Source organism: Rhagoletis zephyria, unplaced genomic scaffold (genome assembly GCF_001687245.7).
Source record: "Rhagoletis zephyria isolate East Lansing unplaced genomic scaffold, Rhagoletis_zephyria_1.1 Rzeph_scaffold_02800, whole genome shotgun sequence".
Classification (NCBI taxonomy): domain Eukaryota; kingdom Metazoa; phylum Arthropoda; class Insecta; order Diptera; family Tephritidae; genus Rhagoletis; species Rhagoletis zephyria.
This window is the reverse complement of record NW_016159884.1, coordinates 15213-23368: the sequence shown is the minus strand read 5'-3', so window position 1 is coordinate 23368 and position 8156 is coordinate 15213. Positions and strand designations below refer to the sequence as shown.

General features: G+C 34.0%; 1 long non-coding RNA gene across 1 annotated transcript in view; it reads right to left on the bottom strand.

Annotated features, from left to right (window-relative positions):
• Window positions 1–2188: 2188 nt before the first annotated feature.
• Window positions 2189–8156, bottom strand: part of LOC108367747 (uncharacterized) — a 7587-nt gene continuing 1619 nt past the window's right edge. Inside the window, exons 2-3 of the long non-coding RNA XR_001848288.1 lie at window positions 7074–7075; window positions 2189–2286 (exon numbers count right to left, since the gene is read on the bottom strand). This is a non-coding gene — a long non-coding RNA (uncharacterized LOC108367747). The remainder of the gene's footprint in view (window positions 2287–7073; window positions 7076–8156) is intronic.

The window sequence follows — 8156 nt, the reverse complement described above, 5'->3', positions numbered from 1 at the left end:
TTTTTTTTAATATTCGTATTATTTTTCGAGCTAATCTTTTTTGGGATTTTTCTATAACAATACCGTTTAAGCTTTAACTGAAAACATATAAATCACCGTTTCAAACTCTATACAAAACTTAGGAAAATTCAACAAATTTTCGTCAAAATTTTAACTTTTTAATCTGCATCTTTAGAATTTTTTTGGGTATGTAGTTTTATAGTCCTAAACGATATTAGTCTAATGAAGTGCAAGTTTCAAATGGTTTAAAAAATCGCGTTGATTTTTGATAATTTTTTTGGAGACTGCTTTTGCGGTTTATTTTTTAAAGACGGCTGTATCCATTTTTGGAATCCAAATAAATAAATAAAAAACTATTATACTGCAAAAAAAAAAAGAATAGATACGAGTGTAACTTATTCTGGATAGGTTGGGTACTTACAGTTAATCTCATTCGTTATGATTATGATGGTTAAGATCAGTTAACATTATTGAGAACTGTGGTAAATGTTTGCCACTTTCCCAACCAGCTAAACGGTTTGTCCTCAGCTTGGACACTTAAATCTAATTTAGCCGAATACCCTTGTTTAGAAGAAGTACTCCTACTGTCTGAAGCCCGCATCGTGGAGTCAGCCATTTTGTTAATAAAATCGTCTTTTTCAGCCTTGAATTTAACTGTTGTTCTGAGCAGTGAAGCTTGAAATTTTTTATTTCTCAGCAAGCTTTCAGTTTTCGCATCTATGCCAACTGTAATTGTAATACTACCATCATTTGTTTCCCTTCGTTGCATTACTATCCATTCGTTCGTAACAAAATAATTCTCCCTTTCTAACAGCCAGACGATGTCCTCTGTTGGTAGTGCCTTTAACCGGTCTCTCAATACGAAGGAATATAGCGGAAGTTTTTGTCCATCAATAGTTTTATTGCAAGATTTCGTTATACAAGAACAGTGTTGTATTTTTTGAAAGTGCTCTTTTCTTACATTAGAGCTACAGGATTGTAGAAGATTTTGTGCGGAAAGTTCTTTAGTTTTTTCTGGCTTTGATTTCTTACAAGTTTTTCTTCTTGAAGATTCAGGCATTGACGAAAGCTTTTTGGCATTAGTTCCTTGTTTTGGATTGGGGTGTTTCAGAAGTGCTTGCTGCTTCTGAGTAATTAAACCGGGCAAGTTACAAACTTCTTCACTTAATTGTTGATCACCTTTGATGTTAATGGAAACCACCGATTCTGTGGTTTTTGAAGCTATTTTTAGTACGTTTAAATGAACAATGTTTTCCGGCACTGATGGCATCGTTTCTAAATGAAACGCGAGCTTCAAATCATTTTGACGTTTTTTGCGAAGCCGCCTTCTCGCTGATTTTGATAGTCGGCTTTTTTTGTGGTCTAATTGTATTGCGGAGATTTTCTTTTGAATGTAAACAATGTCGCGCTCCATATTTTTTCTTGCTGGCGAGGCCATGTGGTGAAGACCAGTTTTTCTAAGTAATAGCCATTTTTCGATGTTGTTATCATATTCCAAGGCTAAATTTTGGGTAACTTCACTTTGAACTGCAGCATTATAACTTGTATCCATTCTATGCGTAGGAAATATAGAAATGCCCTATATGCCGCAGATTATTTACACACTGATTTTGAATTTTTTTATATATATGCAAAATGTCATATAATTTGTAATATTTTGAAAAATCGCGCTCATTATACATAGTTTACATCTGGAAAGAAAAGATAACATATTTGTTTTAAGTTTTAAACATTTTCTTAATTAAATAAATATGTAAATTAAGAATGTGGCCCTTATATTTGAAAATCAAAAATTTGCGGGTGCAAATTTTGGCATAATTAATCAAATCCGACCCGTACCACAAACATNTTTTTTGCGAAGCCGCCTTCTCGCTGATTTTGATAGTCGGCTTTTTTTGTGGTCTAATTGTATTGCGGAGATTTTCTTTTGAATGTAAACAATGTCGCGCTCCATATTTTTTCTTGCTGGCGAGGCCATGTGGTGAAGACCAGTTTTTCTAAGTAATAGCCATTTTTCGATGTTGTTATCATATTCCAAGGCTAAATTTTGGGTAACTTCACTTTGAACTGCAGCATTATAACTTGTATCCATTCTATGCGTAGGAAATATAGAAATGCCCTATATGCNTTATAACTTGTATCCATTCTATGCGTAGGAAATATAGAAATGCCCTATATATGGCGCAGATTATTTACACACTGATTTTGAATTTTTTTATATATATGCAAAATGTCATATAATTTGTAATATTTTGAAAAATCGCGCTCATTATACATAGTTTACATCTGGAAAGAAAAGATAACATATTTGTTTTAAGTTTTAAACATTTTCTTAATTAAATAAATATGTAAATTAAGAATGTGGCCCTTATATTTGAAAAGCAAAAATTTGCGGGTGCAAATTTTGGCATAATTAATCAAATCAGACCCGTACCACAAACAAATCGAGGTTGAGATAACGACAGTATCACTTTGTGTCAGTGCTGCCTTTGGCTAGCCACCTTATTAGCGGCCTTTGCACGGTCACTATTGTAAAAAAAGGATCAGTACAGCGCCTTCGTCGTAGAGTACGTGATATTATTAAGATCACATTCATGTTAAAAACGGTACTTGAAATAATCATTTTGATTGTATTGAATTAAATTTAATAAATCAATATGAGACAAAATATATATAATTAGCAATAGAAAGCAGATCCACATTAACTTCAATCATATGAACCACCAACCTATAAATAGACATACACAGGGCTGCCAGCTTGGCTCAAACCGTGCCATTTTTGGCCCTATTTTACATCAAATGGCACTTAATTTTTCAATTTGGCACAAAGTTCCCAAATAGAACTTTTGAAAAATAGTAATATTTCAATACATTTATGAGAAATTCTTTGTGGGTATTTCTTTTTCTCAACTAAAATTTTATAATTTCTAAAGGTTATTCAACTGGTTTATTTTATTTTGGCACTGGACTTTTGTTTTAGAAATGTGGTTCTTATTTTATTGCTAATTGGGAAGGATTAGAAAAATGACACCTTTTTGGCTCTTTTATTTTTCTATTGGGCACATTTTGGCACTTTTTTATCCTCAATATGGCACCTGATAGCGAAGGATAGTTGGCAGCCCTGGACATACATATTAGAGGTATACGCCGCCGAGCCACGCCGCCGCCGCCGCCGTTTTTTGTCATTCCTCACGCGCCGCCGCCGAGTTACGAAAATATAGGCGCGGCGGCGGCGTCCGGCGCCTAAGGAATTTTGTAAAAAATTTTCACNAGATAACATATTTGTTTTAAGTTTTAAACATTTTCTTAATTAAATAAATATGTAAATTAAGAATGTGGCCCTTATATTTGAAAAGCAAAAATTTGCGGGTGCAAATTTTGGCATAATTAATCAAATCAGACCCGTACCACAAACAAATCGAGGTTGAGATAACGACAGTATCACTTTGTGTCAGTGCTGCCTTTGGCTAGCCACCTTATTAGCGGCCTTTGCACGGTCACTATTGTAAAAAAAGGATCAGTACAGCGCCTTCGTCGTAGAGTACGTGATATTATTAAGATCACATTCATGTTAAAAACGGTACTTGAAATAATCATTTTGATTGTATTGAATTAAATTTAATAAATCAATATGAGACAAAATATATATAATTAGCAATAGAAAGCAGATCCACATTAACTTCAATCATATGAACCACCAACCTATAAATAGACATACACAGGGCTGCCAGCTTGGCTCAAACCGTGCCATTTTTGGCCCTATTTTACATCAAATGGCACTTAATTTTTCAATTTGGCACAAAGTTCCCAAATAGAACTTGTGAAAAATAGTAATATTTCAATACATTTATGAGAAATTCTTTGTGGGTATTTCTTTTTCTCAACTAAAATTTTATAATTTNCAGGGACGTGAACCGGATGAAAAATTTTGTCGGTTCGGTTCAGCGGTTCGAACCGTTTTTGCACTTTTGGATTGGTTCCTCAAAGCGGTTTTTTTGGTCTTTGAACCGGAGTTTCGGTTCGGTTCAACGGTTCGAAAAACAAACAAGTAATAAAGTCTAAGATCGGGCGGAGCCGGACATAAAACACCCGGCGCAAGTATTAAATATATGATTTTCACCTTTCCGAGAGCCACCGCAACATGGTAAGCGGGGTCTATAAATTTTGAGTAATTAAGCGTCCTTAAATTTCGAAATATTGAAGTTTCAAGCATTTCTGAAATTTACCGTTATATACAAAGCGGCCTCAATTTTAGTCTGATTTCAATAATTTTGAACGTTTTGCTTTTATTTGGCAAGCACAATAGCCATACCGAGTTTGGTATAAATTGGTAGACCGGTTACCGAGATACACATATGTGATCATAAGTGGGCGGTGGCACGCCCGTTTCCCAAAATTTTATCACAAACGTATTTCTTCTGTCTTTCTGTCACAGGGTAGGATTACAATATTTAACAAAAAGGAAAAAAGTAGGTACATTTATCTATTAAAACTTGGTTGAAACGAACCTTTAAACCTTTATGGAAAGTGGTTCGGTTTTCGGTTCGGATCAAACATTTGTGGAAAATTTCGGTTCGGTTAATGGTTCAGTTAATTAATAGAAAAAAGCGGTTTTCCGGTTCAAAACCGGTTCGGTTCAAAACCGGTTCACGTCCCTGGTTATAATAGAAGCGGCCTCTTTGCTTCTAACTCCTCCATTATTGAAGATAAAACAAAGACAAGTTGATTTTTCTATGAATTTTTTTTAATATTTTAAACAAACTCATCTTTTTGCTAATATTTACATTCGTAAGCTATTTTATTCTGGGGTCCCACATACGTATGCAAGTACTAGGTGGCTGTGTGAAAATTACGTTAGCATTCCTTAGTGGTGGTCAGACCCCAGGAAGGGTTGGCTCCCTCGCATCGCAATGTTTTCTACACAGGGTTAAAGTTCCCTCTTTATGGTAAACATTAGTATTATTTTTCATTACATTCTCCTTACAAAAATTTGGCGCTTTAAATTTTAGTAGAAATTTTAACCATCTATAAGCCATTTTTTTTCAACAGAGGGTCAAAAAGGCCCGTTTGGTTCGAGTTGATGGATTAAACTTTTGGAAAAAAGTAGACCAACCTTGTTTTCAATATTTAATCCGCAAAAAATCAGAATTGCCAAATCTGTCGATAGCAGGTCATTCAGGGAGTCAAATAACTCAATTTTGCTAGCCTCTTTAACATTTTTAAGCTCGTAAACATATTAATAGCTGTAAGCAGTAAAGAACTTTCAAGAAATTCTGGCGATAAGGCGATTCAAATAGGAATACAAATACAAAAATTTATAAAAACTAAAACTACAGTCGAAATTCGACCGTTTTTCTAGTTTTTAAGAGCCCTGGAGTCGGAACTAAAACGTGACTACAACTTTTTATATTTCTGAAGGACTTCAGCAGCACCTGTATCATTTTCTCTGTATACGTATTTTGATCCTACTAAGGAAGTAATTTTGTCAGTTGACGCGTCTAAGAACGCAGTTGGCGCCGCTATTTTGCACGACCGAAATCCCATAGCATACGCATCAGCTTCACTAACAGATTCCCAAACAAACTACGCTCAAATAGAAAAAGAGCTCTTCGCAATTCTGTTTGGTTGTACCCGATTCCATCGGTTTATTTACGGTTTACGAATTATATATTCTTAGATATTCTTATATAGTGAATACAGACCATAAACCACTTGTTTCATTATTTCAAAAACCGCTCCACAATATACCAGGTCGACTCCAAAGATTCATGTTTCGATTTCAATGTTACGACTTAGTTGTAAAGTATAAGCCTGGAACTCAGCTTTATATTGCAGACACTCTTTCACGCGCTCCCTTAAAAGAAACAGCTCTAACTGAATTCGACAAAGACTTGGCCTTACATTGTAGTCTTTTAACAGTGAATTTCGCAATCCCCTCTGATGAAATAAACAAATTAAGGCATACTCAAAAACTGATGAAACATTACAAAAAATTAGACAGTATGTTAGTTATGGCTGGCCAGAAAATAAAACACTAGTTAGCAAAGACGTTATGCCTTATTATAAATTTAAAAATGAAATACTTGAGTATGAAGATATTCTTTTAAAAACTAATCAAATTATTATATATATATAATGCACTTCGTAGAAACATTTTAATCCGTGTGCATGAGAGTCATTTGGGTGTACAACGCACCCAAAGCTTAGCTAGGCCGTCGATGTATTGGCCCAATATGTATAATGACATACATATTTAACCTAGTCACGGATTGTGAGACCTGTATGAAATACCGAAATTCAAATCCAAAGGAGGAAATCATGCCACATGAAATAATTGAAATTCCCTGTATAAGATGGGTTGCGATATATTTGAATTTAATAACAAAAAGTATTTATTATTGGTTGATTACTATTCTAAATGTATCGAAATTGAATGCTTAAGTAATGGTTTTTCTGCATTTGAAGTTAAGAATAAATTAAAATTAATTTTTTCCAGACATGGAATTCCACACTTATTGGTAACAGATAATGGTCCTCCTTTCCAATCAAAAGAATTTGGGGAGTTTTGTGGTGAATAGAACGTGGAGCATAAAACTTCCAGCCCATACGTAGCAAGGTCGAATGGACTAGCAGAACGGTCAATCCAGACAATAAAGAAAATGTTTACAAAGTGCCTGGAAACGAAAACTGATCCACTCATTGCATTACTTAGTTATAGAACCGCACCTAAAGGTAACATGCCAAGTCCGGGAGAGATGTTAATGTCTCGAGTTTTAAGGACCAAAATTCCGAATATTAGGCAAAATTTAGAGCCCAAAGTTATTGATAAAAGTAAATATTCTAATATTAAGAAAGATAAATTTATACAAACAGCCAAAAATTACAATAAAAATACTCGAACTTTGAAACCGATAAGATTAGGTGAGAGGGTTATGTTTAAAAGAGCGCCTACTTCGCTATGATTTCCGGGAGTAGTTGCTGAAAAACTTAATGAGCCGCGCTCTTTTGTTATTAAAGATTCGGAAGGAAATGTGTTTTCAAAAGGGAGATAAGTATGTATTCAACTATTATACCGCTGGATATTTAAAACATTGTTTTTTTAAAACCTTACAGTCTTTAGAGCATTTTGAAATGGAAATATTAAATCATTTTGTTGATCCCGCGATGCTGTCAAAGAAACATCTTCGTATATAATGAATAAAACTACTTCTGAAATAAGCATTCTACCGGAAAAGTGCAGCTATACTAAAATAGCTTAACGAATAGGAAGCTTAACCGAATGTACCATAGTAGACTAATTTTAATTTAAAAATTCTATCGTTTCCTAAATTCAGGTAATATTAATAATGGAGTAAGATTTTTAGTACAGAAAGTGATGATCAATATATATTAGTTTAAGTACGATAAAGTTAAAAGTTTGGCTCATAAGGCGGCCAGAAAGAAAATAGTTTTCCTCCTCTAATTTATGCTGAGCTGAATATTTGTATTACTGTTTTATATTTTGATTTGTTTACCCCGAACGACGTCGGGTGCTCTGCTAGTAAATATATAAGATAAAATAATGTAAAAAAAAATATTTTTTAAAAACAAGCTTTTATTTAACCTGTACAATCAAAGGAATAAAATGAAGTAGTGTAACAAAAGATTTTTTAGCAAGACAATTTTGTCAAAACTGCACTAAAATGAATACAATAAAATAAGTTAAGGTTTATAATTTTTAGTCCATTTATAAAAGCGTTGTATATTATAAATTGTTATTTTATTTTATGTACAAAATTTTGCAATAGATATTAAAATAATTCAACTTGCAATGAAAGAGAACAGAAGACTTGGCAAGCAAAATGTTGTTTGCTTACGTTTTGTATAAACATACATATGTACATATAGCAGCAGTTAATTTCATTTAAAGAAATGGCACGACAATGGACAACATTTCCGCTGTAGCATGGCATAATTTAGGCGCAATATTTAACTTCTTCTGGCGGGGCGACATCTTGAGTCTAAAACTTGCCACAAGTAGCTTTGCTACACTACCGCCGCGGCGCGCCGGCAGCTTTAACAATTTTATAGTGGTTTTACGTTCTTTGGCAAATTACGCTCTGTTAGCCATAAATCTTACTATTTTTTGACCGCCTTTGAATCAAGACCCCTGGACC